Source organism: Salmo salar, chromosome 06 (assembly GCF_965601325.2).
Source record: "Salmo salar chromosome 06, fSalSal1, whole genome shotgun sequence".
In the NCBI taxonomy this organism is placed as follows: domain Eukaryota; kingdom Metazoa; phylum Chordata; class Actinopteri; order Salmoniformes; family Salmonidae; genus Salmo; species Salmo salar.
The window spans coordinates 86,128,101-86,146,097 of NC_138296.1; the positions used below are offsets into that span (position 1 = coordinate 86,128,101).

Consider the following 17,997-nt stretch of genomic DNA (forward strand, 5'->3'; position numbering starts at 1 on the left):
ACCTAATATAAAAATAACCATAACATAAAGATAACCAAACATAAAGATAACCAAACATAAAGATAACTTAATATAAAGATAACAAAGATAATGTACAGTAGGGCTGCACAATATAATTGTGTAACCCACAATTATGGGCAATAACTGTGAATTAAAAAGAAAATTGTCATAATCGTCTTAATACCTTTATTTTATGAGGGGGGATTATAGTTGATTTTCAAGTAGATAGGTATAGTTTACCCAAAAGCAGTTTTAGTTTTTACATGATGTGGGTAAAGATGGTATTCATTTTATGAGCAGAATGGAGCGGTTGGGAGGAGAACACTGGCGTACTGTCACGTCCTGGCCAGTATAAGGGTTAATTGGTATTGTAGTTTGGTCAGGACGTGGCAGAGGGTATTTGTTTTATGTGGTTCAGGGTGGTGTTTTTGTAGTAAGGGCATTTGATTTAGTATTCCGGGGTTTTTGGGCACTGTTTGAGTTTCACGTATTTCTATGTTGATCTAGTTAGTTGTATGTCTATGTTTGGTTAATTGGGGTGGACTTCCAATTGAAGGCAGCTGTGTGGTGTTGCCTTTGATTGGAAGTCCTATATTAGTTGGGTGTGTTTGTCTGTTTAATTGTGGGAGATTGTTCTGAGTTTAGCCTTGTGCCTTACCAGACTGTGTGTTGTTCGTTCTCTTTTGTTATTTTGGTGTTCATTTTGGAGTTAATAAACCTCAAGATGAGCTTACATATACCTGCTGTGTTTTGGTCCTCCTTAACCAACGATAACCGTGACACGTACAGGACACCTAGTCCCTGCAAGGAGCGAGGGCCCACGAGCTCTGGGGCCATTGCACCTGTAATCAATGTCTTGTTTTTGACAGTAACCCTCCAAAAAGTAATTCCTAAATATTTTTCATTTCCATGTGTACTAGGAGGCTAAGTGTTTGTTTTTTGGCCTTGAGGAATGTGACTGATCGATGCGCCTCAGGACCTCTTGCCGTTATCAAGGCTACAACGGCGCCAGCGCAACAATGAGTGGAGCTTATTCAGGTGTTTAAAAGTAGATATCAGACCAAGAGCCTAATGTGGTTTTATGATATTTTTGGGGGGAAAACGATCTCTGCGCAGAAACGATAGTTATAGGGATGGTTAAAACCAGCTTGGTTGCCATAGCAACATCAGGGAATCTGGGCAGAAGGGAGTGGTGCTTCAAATACAGCTGTTCTGCAACATCTTTAATTGAGCCTCACATTCTCGTTAATTGCCGGCCTCAAATCATTACGGAAAGAGATTAACTGTATAGGAAGTTCTGGGGACAGGTTGTCTGGACACTAGACAGCCAATAAATTGGCAGGTGCAAACAGATTCTCATCTTTAGGGGACAACAGTTTTTAAGGGCTCAAATTAAAATATCTGTTTGCAAGTTTCTTCTTACTGGTTAACTGGTGTTTCAGTTGAGTGGTTGCAATATGAACAGTCCCTTATCTCTGGTATATCTTGGCATGCATCATTCAAGACTTAGTTTAAATTGTGTGCAGTGCAATGAACATATAATGCACAATGACTCAGGATGACTTCAGAAGACCAGGGGAGTCTCTCAAGTTGGATTTAATTTCATTTACTTTGATTGCAGCCCATTTGTGTAGACTATTAGTCAAAACCTGCTGAGTTCAACAATAAATAGTGGCTAAATGTATACTTAAGCTAAGGATTTTCCTCATTGTTAGGCTATTTGATGTGTACTTTTTATAAAAACTGTATAAAAAGCATCTAAATAGCAGCTAAATACTGTATATAGCAATAAGTAGTAGGCTACACTGCATAATAAAACAATCCCTAATAAGCTAGTGTTTTGAGGGTGGACTGGCTGTATTACTTGGCATTAATAGACTGGTTTTACAAACAACTTATATCCAGAGAGCAAAGACGGCTCATGTCATGTAGATTCAGATAGGCTATACAGGTCAGCTGTTGGGGGTTCCAGAGAAACTGCGTTATGCCAGTAGAGAAGCTTCATTTCCAAAAGTGCCCAGCAGTCAAAACTATTTGGCTTGTCAAAACACCATAATGGTCACAGTCCTACAATACATTTCCAATATCACACCACAGTACCTTTGACCTCCAATCTCTTTGCTACTGTAGCTAGCACCATTAGTGCTACTGCATTACAATAATTACTAGCTAGCACCATTAGTGCCTCTGCTATTACAATAATTACTAGCTAGCACCATTAGTGCCACTATCATTATAATAATTACTAGCTAGCACCATTAGTGCTACTGCATTACAATAATTACTAGCTAGCACCATTAGTGCTACTGCATTACAATAATTACTAGCTAGCACCATTAGTGCCTCTGCTATTACAATAATTACTAGCTAGCACCATTAGTACTACTGCATTACAATAATTACTAGCTAGCACCATTAGTGCTACTGCATTACAATAATTACTAGCTAGCACCATTAGTGCCACTATCATTACAATAATTACTAGCTAGCACCATTAGTACTACTGCATAACAATAATTACTAGCTAGCACCATTAGTACTACTGCAATACAATGATAACTAGCTAGCACCATTAGTGCCACTATCATTACAATATTTACTAGCTAGCACCATTAGTGCCTCTGCTATTACAATAATTACTAGCTAGCACCATTAGTGCTACTGCATTACAATAATTACTAGCTAGCACCATTAGTGCCACTAACATTACAATAATTACTAGCTAGCACCATTAGTGCTACTGCATTACAATAATTACTAGCTAGCACCATTAGTGCCTCTGCTATTACAATAATTACTAGCTAGCACCATTAGTGCCACTTCATTACAATAATTACTAGCTAGCACCATTAGTGATACTGCATTACAATAATTACTAGCTAGCACCATTAGTGCCTCTGCTATTACAATAATTACTAGCTAGCACCATTAGTGCTACTGCATTACAATAATTACTAGCTAGCACCATTAGTGCCACTATCATTACAATAATTACTAGCTAGCACCATTAGTGCCTCTGCTATTCCAATAATTACTAGCTAGCACCATTAGTGCTACTGCATTACAATAATTACTAGCTAGCACCATTAGTGCCACTAACATTACAATAATTACTAGCTAGCACCATTAGTACTACTGCATTACAATAATTACTAGCTAGCACCATTAGTGCTACTGCATTACAATAATTACTAGCTAGCACCATTAGTGCCACTATCATTACAATAATTACTAGCTAGCACCATTAGTGCCTCTGCTATTACAATAATTACTAGCTAGCACCATTAGTGCCACTATCATTACAATAATTACTAGCTAGCACCATTAGTGCTACTGCATTACAATAATTACTAGCTAGCACCATTAGTGCCACTACCCAAACAAGGGCACTGCGTTCATCCACCTCTGGCCTGCTGGCCCCCCTACCTCTGAGGAAGCACAGTTCCCGCTCAGCCCAGTCAAAACTGTTCGCTGCTCTGGCACCCCAATGGTGGAACAAGCTCCCTCACGACGCCAGGACAGCGGAGTCAATCACCACCTTCCGGAGACACCTGAAACCCCACCTCTTTAAGGAATACCTAGGATAGGATAAAGTAATCCTTCTAACCACCCCCCCCTAAAAGATTTAGATGCACTATTGTAAAGTGGTTGTTCCACTGGATATCATAAGGTGAATGCACCAATTTGTAAGTCGCTCTGGATAAGAGCGTCTGCTAAATGACTTAAATGTAAATGTAAATCATTACAATAATTACTAGCTAGCACCATTGTGCCACTGCTATTACAATAATTACTAGCTAGCACCATTAGTGCCACTATCATTACAATAATTACTAGCTAGCACCATTAGTACTACTGCATTACAATGATAACTAGCTAGCACCATTAGTACTACTGCATTACAATAATTACTAGCTAGCACCATTAGTGCAATCCATTACAATAATGACTTTCTAATTTAACTAAGCAAGACAATAATCAGGATGAGGGTGATGATGGTGACTGTGATGAAGAAGATAATGATGATGACGACGATGATGATAATGAACAGAAAGAGGATAAAGGAGAGGACAGTGTAGGAGGAGACTGCAGAAAGATCAGGAAGTCTCAACTCTCAGAAGCTCTTTAAAAGGAACAACACTGACATCTGGTGGAAACAGAGAGTACTATAGTAGAGTCAAAGATGGTGGATAAATGAAGATGACCCAAGCATGCCATTAACCATTGGAAAAAAGAGTCACTGTTCCAGTCTGCTTATGGCCAGGCACCACACCCCAATAGTGTAATTTTTGTCAATTAATCACATCTCAATCAACTTTTTCCAGTAGAATGTAGACACAAATAGAATACTTTTTTGTATTACAATTTTTCTGAAATATTGTATTAAAATGTGCAAATTAGATGATATTAATGGCCCAAAATACAACCAAATTGATAAGTAGATGCAAAAATGTAATTTTAGCCTGTGGTGCCTGGTTTTATGGGGTGTCTCTCCCATAGGCACAAATGCGATACCAGCTGGGTCTGGACTGCTTAGTTCACTGAATGTATTTGAACCAGACACCAGCTACGTCTGGTCGCTTAGTTAACTGACTGTGTTTGAACCAGACGCCAGCTGGGTCTGGTCTGTTTAGTTCACTGACTGTATTTGAACCAGACACCAGCTACGTCTGGTCGCTTAGTTAACTGACTGTGTTTGAACCAGACGCCAGCTGGGTCTGGTCTGTTTAGTTCACTGACTGTATTTGAACCAGACACCAGCTACGTCTGGTCGCTTAGTTAACTGACTGTGTTTGAACCAGACGCCAGCTGGGTCTGGTCTGTTTAGTTCACTGACTGTATTTGAACCAGACACCAGCTACGTCTGGTCGCTTAGTTAACTGACTGTGTTTGAACCAGACGCCAGCTGGGTCTGGTCTGCTTAGTTCACTGACTGTATATGAACCAGATACCAGGTGGGTCTGGTCTGCTTAGTTCATTGACTGTATTTGAACCAGACACCTGTATATGTACTAGAAAAAGTATAGGGTACAGTACAATAATCACCTTTGCATCATGGTCTGTGAATGACCTTTCACCTTTCTGTATCCCCTGACCTATGTGACCTCAATGACCTACAATGACCTATTACTGCAGACCATGTAGACACACATTTCCATTACAAATATGACCTGAGTAGCAATATTACACCAGTCTCTTAAGATTGCTTTTTTAGAGGAATCTTGAAAAGGGCATAAATCAGAATAAAACGAAATGAAGGACAAAAAAAAATGTATTAAAGACCTGGCGAGGTATTTAGTAACATCAATATGATGTAATGAAGCTAAAATACTATACTTGTAGGTTAATGCTGATTCAGAGAAACAACTATTTTTGTTCAATTGCTATATTGTTTGAGGTCAATATAACTCCACAGAACATCCTAAATCATTTTAGGGAAGCCTTCTCTGCTAAACGTCTAGGCTTCTTACAGCACTAATAAGAGGCTGCATTTGAGACCGTTGCCATGTGCAGTTGAACTTCAGGAACCCCGATTATGTTGCTGTCCGCTTCAGTGGTGCTGAAACGGCACTGTTAGCTTATTCGTTTACATTAGCTCTACCAGCGGACATTATACAGTCATGATACTTGAGACAAAGTAACCACGTTAGTTGTTTGGGGATATAGCTGGGCTGTCTATCTCAAATGGGCCATTGGAATCAGATGGTGCAGTATTGCCTTCTGGACAGTGGGTGACACTACTGTGTAAGTAAAGCCAGTAGCAATCCTGACCATTGAATAAATGATCAAAGTTGGACCTCACTCCTTTATAGGCGAAAGCTGTTTTAACATGAACGTAATCTCCACCACGTGCCTTGCGTGATTTTAGAATGTTATGTCTATAAAATCGCTCAGCCACAGCATTTATTCTTAAATGGTCTGTATTGAGTGATGCCATAGATAATAGGTCTTAGTCGTTTTAAGTCTGAGCCTATTTCGTCTAGACCTGTACTCTTAGTATAGTCCTAATACTCTTAGGTGCAGGGGGCAAGTGAGTGGATATGTAAGACTGGGGAGTGGAGTAGGGTGAAATTGCCCCTAGAGGCTGATCTTGGATCAGTTTTGCATGTTCCCCAATGCTTTTAATTATCTTAAACAATCATGCATTATAGCGTTACTGACATTTGCTGATTCGGCGCACATATCTGATTAGATTGCCCATATCAATAAAACGTAATTGATTGAGCTGACCCCACTCTAGGAACTGAGATGGAGATGAGAGGGTAGACAGTGACTAGGCCACTGCCCATGCAAGGACATGGCGGAGTATGAATATGTCCACGTTTTATGGACGTGCTTTATAGCTGTGTGAAGGAATAATTAATTGCATTGACCCTGGCCAGCCTGGTAGCGGGGACTGTAAATGGATTAGCTCTTGCCAGTGCTCTTTAATTTTACACCACATACATGTTTGGCACTTAAAACGATGTCATGTGCAATGTCAAAAAATTAAAGTGGGCAAATTGACATTACGGCCTGCCATGCCGCGGAAGAGCCCATGCGTTTAGTGCACCGTGACCAAAAGTGCCATGGCCGCTTCCTCGCTCTCGGAGTGCTTATATAGGCTAGGTGACAGCCATACCTCTCTCTCTCCCCGACGCTGATGCAATGGTACAAGGTAGCAGAATGTCAAACTGCGGGCGAGTAGCCGCGGAGGGGACATAAACCCAATAATCGGTGCCACAGGGCTAACTATCAGTGCGGCTCCAGAACAGCAAACTGACACGGGCATACATGCGCACTGCAGTTTATAGTCAATTCGAGTCTCCTCCGACGGAGCCACATGCAGCAGTGACTATTCCGACCTCAGCCTTCTCCAGGTCCTGTTTCCGCCGCAGCCTTTTCCACCCGATTTTGGACCAAAACATTGCCGCTGCGTCAGACTGCAACTTCGTCAGGCCCCATCGCTCGCATCCCGCGGAAGCCTGGTGTGTCAAGTGAAGGTACGTGATTTTTCTCTTCTGGGCTGGCGGTCTCCGTGCATGGTGAAAACGTAGTGAGGTGAGCTCTGGGCTCGGTCCATATTATTCCAGTCCATCCTTGCCTGGCCTGTTGACTGCGTCGCGTCTGCTGTTGAGTTCATGGTGACAGAATAGCGGTCATGGTTGGAATGACTGGTCCCTTTAATAACACCGTTCTGGCCGGGTGTGCTGTGTTAGGTCCTGCTCGGAGTAGCTTAAGAAAACAGTTGTTTCCATACGATCTCTGTTCAAAAACGTAGCATGCAAGGTGCACGAAAGAGAGTGCATGTCTAAAGCAGAAATCCACTTTAGTCTACAATGTATCGTACAATGTATCGTGGAAAGTATCCATTGAATTGATTAACGGGGCAGGGTAGCATGGTAGCCTATATCTGACATGCACATAATAAATTGTGAGACATTTCAGATGTGAGAATTGTAACGTTCGGCGACCTGATGCTGATGTGTTGTTGCTCATACGCTGCAGATGTTTGCACTAGTGTGATGTCAGGGAAACTCTGAGCTTCACACCGATGAACACACTGGTTTAGAGGCGTAAATACAAAGTTAAGTGCTCTCACATCGGCTTCTGACCTCACCCCTGAAAACGTGAAAGAAATGTTATTGATACATGACATGGTAATATTTATATGAGGGTGATATTATACTGAATGGACAAAGCCTGTTGTAGGAGGAGTGAATGCTGCTAATGCCGTAGTGCAATCATAATATTTACCCTAATAAACATCAGAAATTACATTGGACGCACATCTTCCGTGCACGCGCCACGCACAACTAGACAGACAGGGCACGGGTTCGTCGGGTTATCGGTTGATGACAGACAGTGGTTAGGGTAGCCTAAGGTGCCAAGGGTAGAGTCAACCTGGTCTCAGAGCATTTCGTATTACTCTGTACATAAACCCGAGGCATAGCATTTAGTATGGTATATATTAATTTGTGAATGTCCATGATCCATTTCTTGTGATACATTATGAATTACAAATTTTGCTAAATACAAATTTACAAACATATGATATGTTACGATTTCAAATTTGTTGTGGCTAACGTTGGCTAGGTGACTAACACTAACGTTAACTAGCTAGCTAATTTTAGCTAGGCTAGGCATTAGGGTTAAGGTTAGGTGTTATAGGTTCAAGGGTTAAGGTTAGGGTTAGAGTTAGGGGAAGGGTTAGCTAACATGTTTAAGGTTAGGGTTAGAGTTAGGGGAAGGGTTAGCTAACATGCTAAGAAGGTTCAAAGTAGATCAAAAGTAGTAGAAAAGTTGCAAATGACCTCAAATGCTATAGTTGTCCGTGATGAAATTAGAACACACAACCTTTAAGTTACTAGACGTTCGCATTTTATGCCTACCCATCCACCCCAACCAACCACTCTTATTTACTTTTTTTGCCTTAAGTAACCCTCTGTCTTATGTACTCATGCCAAATGGAACGTATCATACTAATTTGACGTCTGGTCTATGAGACCAGGCTGGAAAAGGTGATTCTTCAACCCAGCCATCCCTATGAGCACAAGATGTTGAAAATACCTCTTTCAACCAGTTTTGCTCACTGAGAAGCTTGGATCTGCACGAGAATGACGAGCGGCCCATACTTCATATTGTGTGATCATTCAAGACACCGCAACACAGCCCTAGAAAGACTGAGAGCCTTGAGCTGCACAAGGGATTCTGACTCACTTTAATTCCCATCCAGATCCAGCCTTTTATATACTCACATTCTCTCTGAACATGCACATGGTTTAGATTTCATGTTGCTGTTGTTTTGTCAACTTGAGTTTGAGATTGGGTTCGTTTTGTGGTTACGGATGCATTCACAGGCGAGATCATAATTCAGTAGTCTATTGATCGATCTCAGTTGGCATGAACTAAAGAGTAGGGTTGGAGCACACTATTCTGTTACATTGTATCATTCATTATGTAGCAGGTCACTCAAGTAGTGGCCTTGGTGCTATACACATCCCATCATGAAGCCTGTGTCCTCCTCCCAGAGTGCTAAGAACCTTGGCGTGATCCTGGACAACACCCTGTCGTTCTCCACTAACATCAAGGCGGTGACCCGATCCTGTAGGTTCATGCTCTACAACATTCGCAGAGTACGACCCTGCCTCACACAGGAAGCGGCGCAGGTCCTAATCCAGGCACTTGTCATCTCCCGTCTAGATTACTGCAACTCGCTGTTGGCTGGGCTCCCTGCCTGTGCCATTAAACCCCTACAACTCATCCAGAACGCCGCAGCCCGTCTGGTGTTCAACCTTCCCAAGTTCTCTCACGTCACCCCGCTCCTCCGCTCTCTCCACTGGCTTCCAGTTGATGCTCGCATCCGCTACAAGACCATGGTGATTGCCTACGGAGCTGTGAAGGGAACGGCACCTCCATACCTTCAGGCTCTGATCAGGCCCTACACCCAAACAAGGGCACTGCGTTCATCCACCTCTGGCCTGCTGGCCCCCCTACCTCTGAGGAAGCACAGTTCCCGCTCAGCCCAGTCAAAACTGTTCGCTGCTCTGGCACCCCAATGGTGGAACAAGCTCCCTCACGACGCCAGGACAGCGGAGTCAATCACCACCTTCCGGAGACACCTGAAACCCCACCTCTTTAAGGAATACCTAGGATAGGATAAAGTAATCCTTCTAACCCCCCCCCCCCCTTAAAAGATTTAGATGCACTATTGTAAAGTGGTTGTTCCACTGGATATCATAAGGTGAATGCACCAATTTGTAAGTCGCTCTGGATAAGAGCGTCTGCTAAATGACTTAAATGTAAATGTAAATGAAGCCAACTGGGAAGGGTCTCTGGGGCTATACACATCCCATCATGAAGCCAACTGGGAAGGATCTCTGAGGCTATAGCCTACACATCCCATCATGAAGCCAACTGGGAAGGGTCTCTGAGGCTATACACATCCCATCATGAAGCCAACTGGGAAGGGTCTCTGAGGCTATACACATCCCATCATGAAGTCAACTGGGAAGGGTCTCTGGGGCTATACACATCCCATCATGAAGTCAACTGGGAAGGATCTCTGGGGCTATAGCCTACACATCCCATCATGAAGCCAACTGGGAAGGATCTCTGAGGCTATAGCCTACACATCCCATCATGAAGCCAACTGGGAAGGGTCTCTGGGGCTATACACATCCCATCATGAAGTCAACTGGGAAGGGTCTCTGGGGCTATACACATCCCATCATGAAGTCAACTGGGAAGGATCTCTGGGGCTATAGCCTACACATCCCATCATGAAGCCAACTGGGAAGGATCTCTGAGGCTATAGCCTACACATCCCATCATGAAGCCAACTGGGAAGGGTCTCTGGGGCTATACACATCCCATCATGAAGTCAACTGGGAAGGATCTCTGGGGCTATAGCCTACACATCCCATCATGAAGCCAACTGGGAAGGATGTCTGAGGCTATAGCCTACACATCCCATCATGAAGCCAACTGGGAAGGGTCTCTGAGGCTATACACATCCCATCATGAAGCCAACTGGGAAGGATCTCTGAGGCTATAGCCTACACATCCCATCATGAAGTCAACTGGGAAGGATCTCTGAGGCTATAGCCTACACATCCCATCATGAAGCCAACTGGGAAGGATCTCTGAGGCTATAGCCTACACATCCCATCATGAAGCCAACTGGGAAGGGTCTCTGGGGCTATACACATCCCATCATGAAGTCAACTGGGAAGGGTCTCTGGGGCTATAGCCTACACATCCCATCATGAAGCCAACTGGGAAGGATCTCTGGGGCTATAGCCTACACATCCCATCATGAAGTCAACTGGGAAGGGTCTCTGGGGCTATAGCCTACACATCCCATCATGAAGTCAACTGGGAAGGATCTCTGAGGCTATAGCCTACACATCCCATCATGAAGCCAACTGGGAAGGATCTCTGAGGCTATAGCCTACACATCCCATCATGAAGCCAACTGGGAAGGATCTCTGAGGCTATAGCCTACACATCCCATCATGAAGCCAACTGGGAAGGGTCTCTGGGGCTATACACATCCCATCATGAAGCCAACTGGGAAGGGTCTCTGGGGCTATACACATCCCATCATGAAGTCAACTGGGAAGGATCTCTGAGGCTATAGCCTACACATCCCATCATGAAGCCAACTGGGAAGGATCTCTGAGGCTATAGCCTACACATCCCATCATGAAGCCAACTGGGAAGGGTCTCTGGGGCTATACACATCCCATCATGAAGTCAACTGGGAAGGATCTCTGAGGCTATAGCCTACACATCCCATCATGAAGTCAACTGGGAAGGATCTCGGGGGCTATACACATCCCATCATGAAGCCAACTGGGAAGGATCTCTGGGGCTATAGCCTACACATCCCATCATGAAGCCAACTGGGAAGGATCTCTGAGGCTATAGCCTACACATCCCATCATGAAGTCAACTGGGAAGGATCTCTGAGGCTATAGCCTACACATCCCATCATGAAGTCAACTGGGAAGGATCTCTGGGGCTATAGCCTACACATCCCATCATGAAGCCAACTGGGAAGGATCTCTGGGGCTATAGCCTACACATCCCATCATGAAGCCAACTGGGAAGGATCTCTGAGGCTATAGCCTACACATCCCATCATGAAGTCAACTGGGAAGGATCTCTGGGGCTATAGCCTACACATCCCATCATGAAGTCAACTGGGAAGGGTCTCTGAGGCTATAGCCTACACATCCCATCATGAAGTCAACTGGGAAGGATCTCTGAGGCTATAGCCTACACATCCCATCATGAAGTCCACTGGGAAGGATCTCTGAGGCTATAGCCTACACATCCCATCATGAAGTCCACTGGGAAGGATCTCTGAGGCTATAGCCTACACATCCCATCATGAAGTCAACTGGGAAGGGTCTCTGGGGCTATAGCCTACACATCCCATCATGAAGCCAACTGGGAAGGATCTCTGGGGCTATAGCCTACACATCCCATCATGAAGCCAACTGGGAAGGGTCTCTGAGGCTATAGCCTACACATCCCATCATGAAGCCAACTGGGAAGGGTCTCGGGGGCTATACACATCCCATCATGAAGCCAACTGGGAAGGATCTCTAGGGCTATAGCCTACACATCCCATCATGAAGTCAACTGGGAAGGATCTCTAGGGCTATAGCCTACACATCCCATCATGAAGCCAACTGGGAAGGGTCTCTGAGGCTATAGCCTACACATCCCATCATGAAGCCAACTGACTAGGAAGGGTCTTTATCCTGTTGGGGCTAGGGGGCAGTATTGAGAAATTTTACACCAACTCAGAAGCTAGGACATGCATATTATTAACACATTCGGATAGAAAACACTCTGAATTTTCTAAAACAGTTTGAATGGTGTCTGTAAGTATAACAAAACTCATATTGCAGGCAAAAACCTGTGAAAAATAGATCAAAAAAAAATTTGAATTTTGTGACTGTACTATTTAGTGTCATTGTTTTATAGATACCATAGTGAGAAAGGATTCATTTCGCAACTCCTACGGCTTCCACTAGATGTCAACGATCTTTATAAAGTTGTTTGAAGCGTCTATGATAAACAGAGAGCAAATTAGAATGCAGGGAAGTTGACATGTCGTCACTTCATTTTTTTGCGCCTGCGCATAAATCTGAGAAGCGTGAGTTTGTCATAATTGTTTATCTAGACATAGGATAGGTTGTGTGAAAATATTACTGATGTTTAACGTTAAAAATGGACCAAAAGATGAATGCTAAACAACGTTTGACATGTTTGAACGAACGTAAATAGATTATTTACTAGGTTTTTTAGCTTTTCGGCGTGATTTTACACCCCCCCCCCACCACGTTTTGTGGGAGCATAATGAACGCTAACTACTTGGTGTTATTTGGACATAAATTATGAACTTTGTCAAAAGAAACCACATTTGTTCTGGACCTGGGATTCCTGGCAGTGCCTTCTGATGGAGATAATCAAAGGTAAGGGGATATTTACAATGTTATTATCGATATTAGATGATGCTAACTGTATAGCATAGCTTATTGTTCTTAGCATAGCACCCCGTTTATTGCAAAATGTGATTTCCCAGTAAAGTTATTTTGAGATCTGGCCATTCGGTAGCAATTACGAGATGATAATATATTATTCTTTGAATGACAATATTATAATTTACCAATGTTTTCGAATAGTAATTTTGTTATGTTCACCGGAAGCATTTCAGAGGAGAAAAAAATCTGAATTTCACGCTACTGTAAAATGCTGTTTTTGGATATAAATATGAACTTGATGGAACAAAAAATGCATGTATTGTATAACATAATGTCCTAGGGGTGTCATCTGATGGAGATTGTCAAAGGTTGGTGCATAATTTTTGCTGGTTTCTGCTTTTGGTGACGCCTGACCTTGAATTGAAACTGGATGTTTGTACTTTTGTGGCTATGTACTGTCCTAACATAATCTAACTTTATGCTTTTGCCGTAAAGCCTCTTTGAAAATCGAACAATGTGGTTAGATTAAGGAGATGTTTATCTTTTAAATTGTGTAAAATAGTTGATTGTTTGAGAAATTGAAATTATTAGATTTTTGATGTTTTGAATTTCCAGCCTTGTTAGCAATCCCGTCTCGGGGTTCATTGCTAACCTGTAGCCCCAACAGCTGCAGTCTACATTATTTATTTCATTGCTAGGGAACATACATTATTTTCCTAGACTTCACACAAAATTTCAATCTATTTCAATCTAGGCACAAATGTGAATTTTATAACAGTTACTAAAGCAATTAAAAGGGATGCTGCCCATACCTTTATATCAGTTACTCAACCATATAGGCCTACCTAAACCATTTGTTAGCTTGACTATTTCGAACAATAAGCTTTGTAGCAACACTAGGCAGTTAAGACGATGAAATGGTCCCTCTGTGGAGAGGACAGCGAAACTCGATGCCTCTGCCCTTTGGACAACTAGTCTAATGCATCATTAATGCTTATCTAATACAGTGAATCTTCGCAAATGGAAGCAAATTGATTGGGTAAATAGCCTTAATCCCTCACTGAATAAGTAAACAGACATATATTGTGGTAACAGATACCATCATTATTATCAGTCCGTTATCCCTGGCACGCAGGCAGTAGCACCACATTGAGGCCAGTCTTGAGATAGGTCTATTATTGGGCTTCGTTAGACAATGGCTCACATTTGTTCTCCGCAGCCAGGATAAACATTGGCTTTTGGATTTACAGGCCTACTGATGAAGTTGTAAAATGAGTGTAGTCTAATACATGTTTTAATAAAGTGTTTAATAACACCATTATCAATTATATACTTTTTTTCTATCTATATAATTTTGTAAAAACAAACCTATTTTTATGGAATGTAAACTCTCTCCTCTCTCGCTCTCGCTCTCCTCGGTTTGTAATTCAGACCTTAATCCTCTCATCCATAGCTTCATTCCACTGTCTGTCTATTTTCATTTTGAGACTAATCACTGAGGTTAGATGGGGTGGCATGAGATTAGATGGGGTGGCATGAGGTTAGATGGGGTGGCATGAGGGTAGATGGGGTGGCATGAGGGTAGATGGGGTGGCATGAGGGTAGATGGGGTGGCATGCGGGTTAGATTTGGCAGCATGAGGTTAGATTTGGTGGCATGAGGTTAGATTTGGTGGCATGAGGTTAGATGGGGTGGCATGAGGTTAGATGGGGTAGCATGAGGTGAGATTTGGTGGCATGAGGTTAGATTTGGTGGCATGAGGTTAGATTTGGTGGCATGAGGTTAGATGGGGTGGCATGAGGTTAGTTCAGGTGGCATGAGGTTAGATGGGGTGGCATGAGGTTAGTTCGAGTGGCATGAGGTTAGATGGGGTGGCATGAGGTTATATGGGGTGGCATGAGGTTAGATTTGGTAGTATGAGGGTAGATGGGGTGGCTTGAGAGTAGACGGGGTGGCATGAGGGTAGATGGGCTTTCAACAGTCCACAGTCACACAATCTGGATCAAATGACCAGGAACGATGATCTTTGAGGCTCACAGTTGTTTTTTTCTTAACAGTTAGTTTTGTCCCTGTGCATTACATTGCTTTCTGAGCCACCATGCATCAGCCAAGTAGATTTCTAGTTCAAACATCAGTTAGATTGTTTCCTCCGTTTGTTGCCAAGCCTGTCTCCAAGCCTGCCTGTCCTCTGTACAGTGGCGATTTTAGCATGTAAATCTTGGTGGGGCAAAAAAAAAAAGTGTGATACATGCTAGCAAAGCCACAACACAACACTAAACAATACATTTAATTGCACTATAACGGTGACAAACGGCCTACATAAAGCTGTCCCAACAGCTGTCCCAACATCTTACCACTGTTACACCTGGCTATCAGCAAAGCCTTGTCTGGCATCGAAAAAGTTCATTCAGCCTCATTTACTGCCTTTTAAAGAAACATAGCTGATATGGCTTACTTGCTTAAACAAATGTGATTTCTACTGACAATTGAGATGTGCAAACTATGGCATAAGGGTACGACAAGTGGATAAGAGGCAATCTGTAATTTTGATTAAGACATTAATGAGCGAACTAGGACAGATGTAGTCAATATAACTATTTGTTCAGCACTTTTGAAATGTACAGGGACAGAATTCAGAATGGGCCGTTCTTAAAGTGTTCTCCCTGTACACCAATTCAGAACCGTAGGATAAATAAATGGGGCATATAAGCAGACAATGAAAGCTTTTACAATATTCAATGATTACATTTCTCTAAAACAGGTTATAGGCTACATGTGCACCACCAAGTCAGAACAGTAGGCAAAATTAAGAGGGGTAAATAGACCAAATTATTAGGGTGAGGCACATGGTCTACTAACATCTTACTACATAACATACACTTAGTATTACATTTGTCGTGTCTTTGGGGGTACCATTAAACTGAAGATATGTTTATCAATTAGCTCCCTGTAATTATTATCACGCGATTAAACTGATTAATCGTTTAATTGTAATTAACTAGGAGGTCGGGGCACCAAGGAGAATATTCAGATTACAAAGCTATAATTTTCCTAATATAACTTTCCTGTACTATAATATTATATTCTATTATAGTATAGGTCGATTATCTTCTTAAGTTTAAATGGTGTATTTACCTCTAGTCCAGTCTCATTCCAAAACGTCGTAAATTGTTGTATCTGCACGAACCCAGTCTTTACTAAAATCATCCATACATCAATTGTCTTAAAATCATTTATTTACTACACTAAGTAATTAACAGAAAAACATACAAACAGTAATTATTGTCACAAAGGATTGGTATCGGAATGTGCCCTTGTGGGCTAAACAGGCTGGTCGGCCTGTTGAACAATGGGTCATAAATGGTCAGCTGAGAAGTTTACACAGAGTTCATTAATATTACAATTGACAATTGAAGGCTCACTCATTCGGGAACAATTGCAATCAATATATATTTACGCTCAGTGTGTCGTCGTTCTTTGTTGGAGAGTTCGGTTCTGTTGGAGAGTTTTGTCCGCGTTCTCTCTCTCTCTCTCTCTCTCTCTCTCTCTCTCTCGGTTAGAATGGATCTTTCAGAGCGACATTCATTAATGTCGTCATAGAATGGTGGTTTCGTTGGTCTTCGCGTTCGATGATATAATTTACTTAGCTGCAGACTAATAATTAATATCAAAGACTTGTTCTTATTCTGTCGGTATCAATAGTCTAAAAGTTAACCACGTGGTATGGTTCACTTTCAGTAGAGTACTTGGATGGTCAAACCTCTGGCCATAGAGTGTAGGCCTGGTCTGAGGAAATGTAAATCAGGGAGTGTTTTATAGTGCCCATCGAACAGGCTGGTCAAATGACGCCTGGTCCTGTATATGTCCCTGGGGCGTGCCTATGACTGAGTTAGATTTGGTTACAGAAATACAATTCTATCACATTACATCAGTACATAGCATCTCAATGTCTTACAAAAGCTTTATCCTTATTAATACATTCCATACACCCATATGATTCAAGTCTTAAACTGAGTCTATTATATAAACAGTTTTATGGTAATATGGCTATATTGTCTCTTCTGAGTATCACAAAATTGTACCAAAAGAGGCCAACGTCATGACACATTCTTAGGTACAGTACACATTATCTCCCTGGCATATTACATACATACAATACATTTTTGGACTCACCTTGTTGTGCTGTGCTCCCTTGAACAGGAAGGTGGTGCGGCGGTCCTTCGTGGGCAAATTTTGTCATCAAAGTCTGGCATTCTCTGGATTTATGGTGCTTTCAAAACAACTGGGAACTCGGAAAAAAAACAAGGTCAAATCATGACGACGTCATTGATCTTCAATTTGCAATTCCGAGTTGGATGACTGTTCAAAATGTATTTTCCCAGTCGGAGCTCGTTTATTCCCGACTTCCCAGTTGTCTTGAACTCACTGAAGTCAAGTTTTTACAATTCCGACTTAACAGTTGTTTTGAGCTCAGCACAAATCATGCTTCATTGACAGCATGGCCAATGTTGAATGTTTATCATTTTAAACTTGGAAAAGAGCTCCTGAATCCCAGATTTGGGACAACACAGCCACTGTCACTGATTCCTTCCAAACCACTCATTGTTGAATTTGCGATTTCCAACTTGTGCAATGTTTATGTCCAATGGCTGATGAGCACCGATACATTTTATCTGTAATTTCTCTTCATTATTTCACTTCATATGACAAGGATTAAAAATGATTTGCCAGTAGATTGTTGACTTGATTCAAGATGATGACTGATAGCTAAGATTTTGAAAGTATGATGTTGACATGATCTTTCCAATCAAAGCAACTGTACATATAACATGATTTGATGTCATTTTATCTGTGGCCAATGTGTCACGTCCTGACCAGTAAAAGGGGTTGTTTGTTATTGTAGTTTGGTCAGGGCGTGGCAGGGGGTGTTTGTTTAGTGTGTTTCGTTTTTTTGGGGTAATGTTCTATGTTAGTCTATTTCTATGTCTGTGTCTAGTTATTCTATTTCTATGCTTAG

General features: G+C 42.1%; 1 protein-coding gene across 2 annotated transcripts in view; it reads left to right on the top strand.

The window, feature by feature from the left end:
* Positions 1 to 6,485: 6,485 nt before the first annotated feature.
* LOC106608211 (alpha-(1,6)-fucosyltransferase) overlaps positions 6,486 to 17,997 on the top strand; it is a 216,653-nt gene continuing 205,141 nt past the window's right edge. Inside the window, exon 1 of one of the 2 annotated variants that reach the window (XM_082977040.1) lies at positions 6,486 to 6,983. The gene's annotated coding sequence lies outside the window, so the exon portion shown is untranslated. The remainder of the gene's footprint in view (positions 6,984 to 17,997) is intronic. The other variant, XM_082977041.1, reaches the window with a different exon arrangement.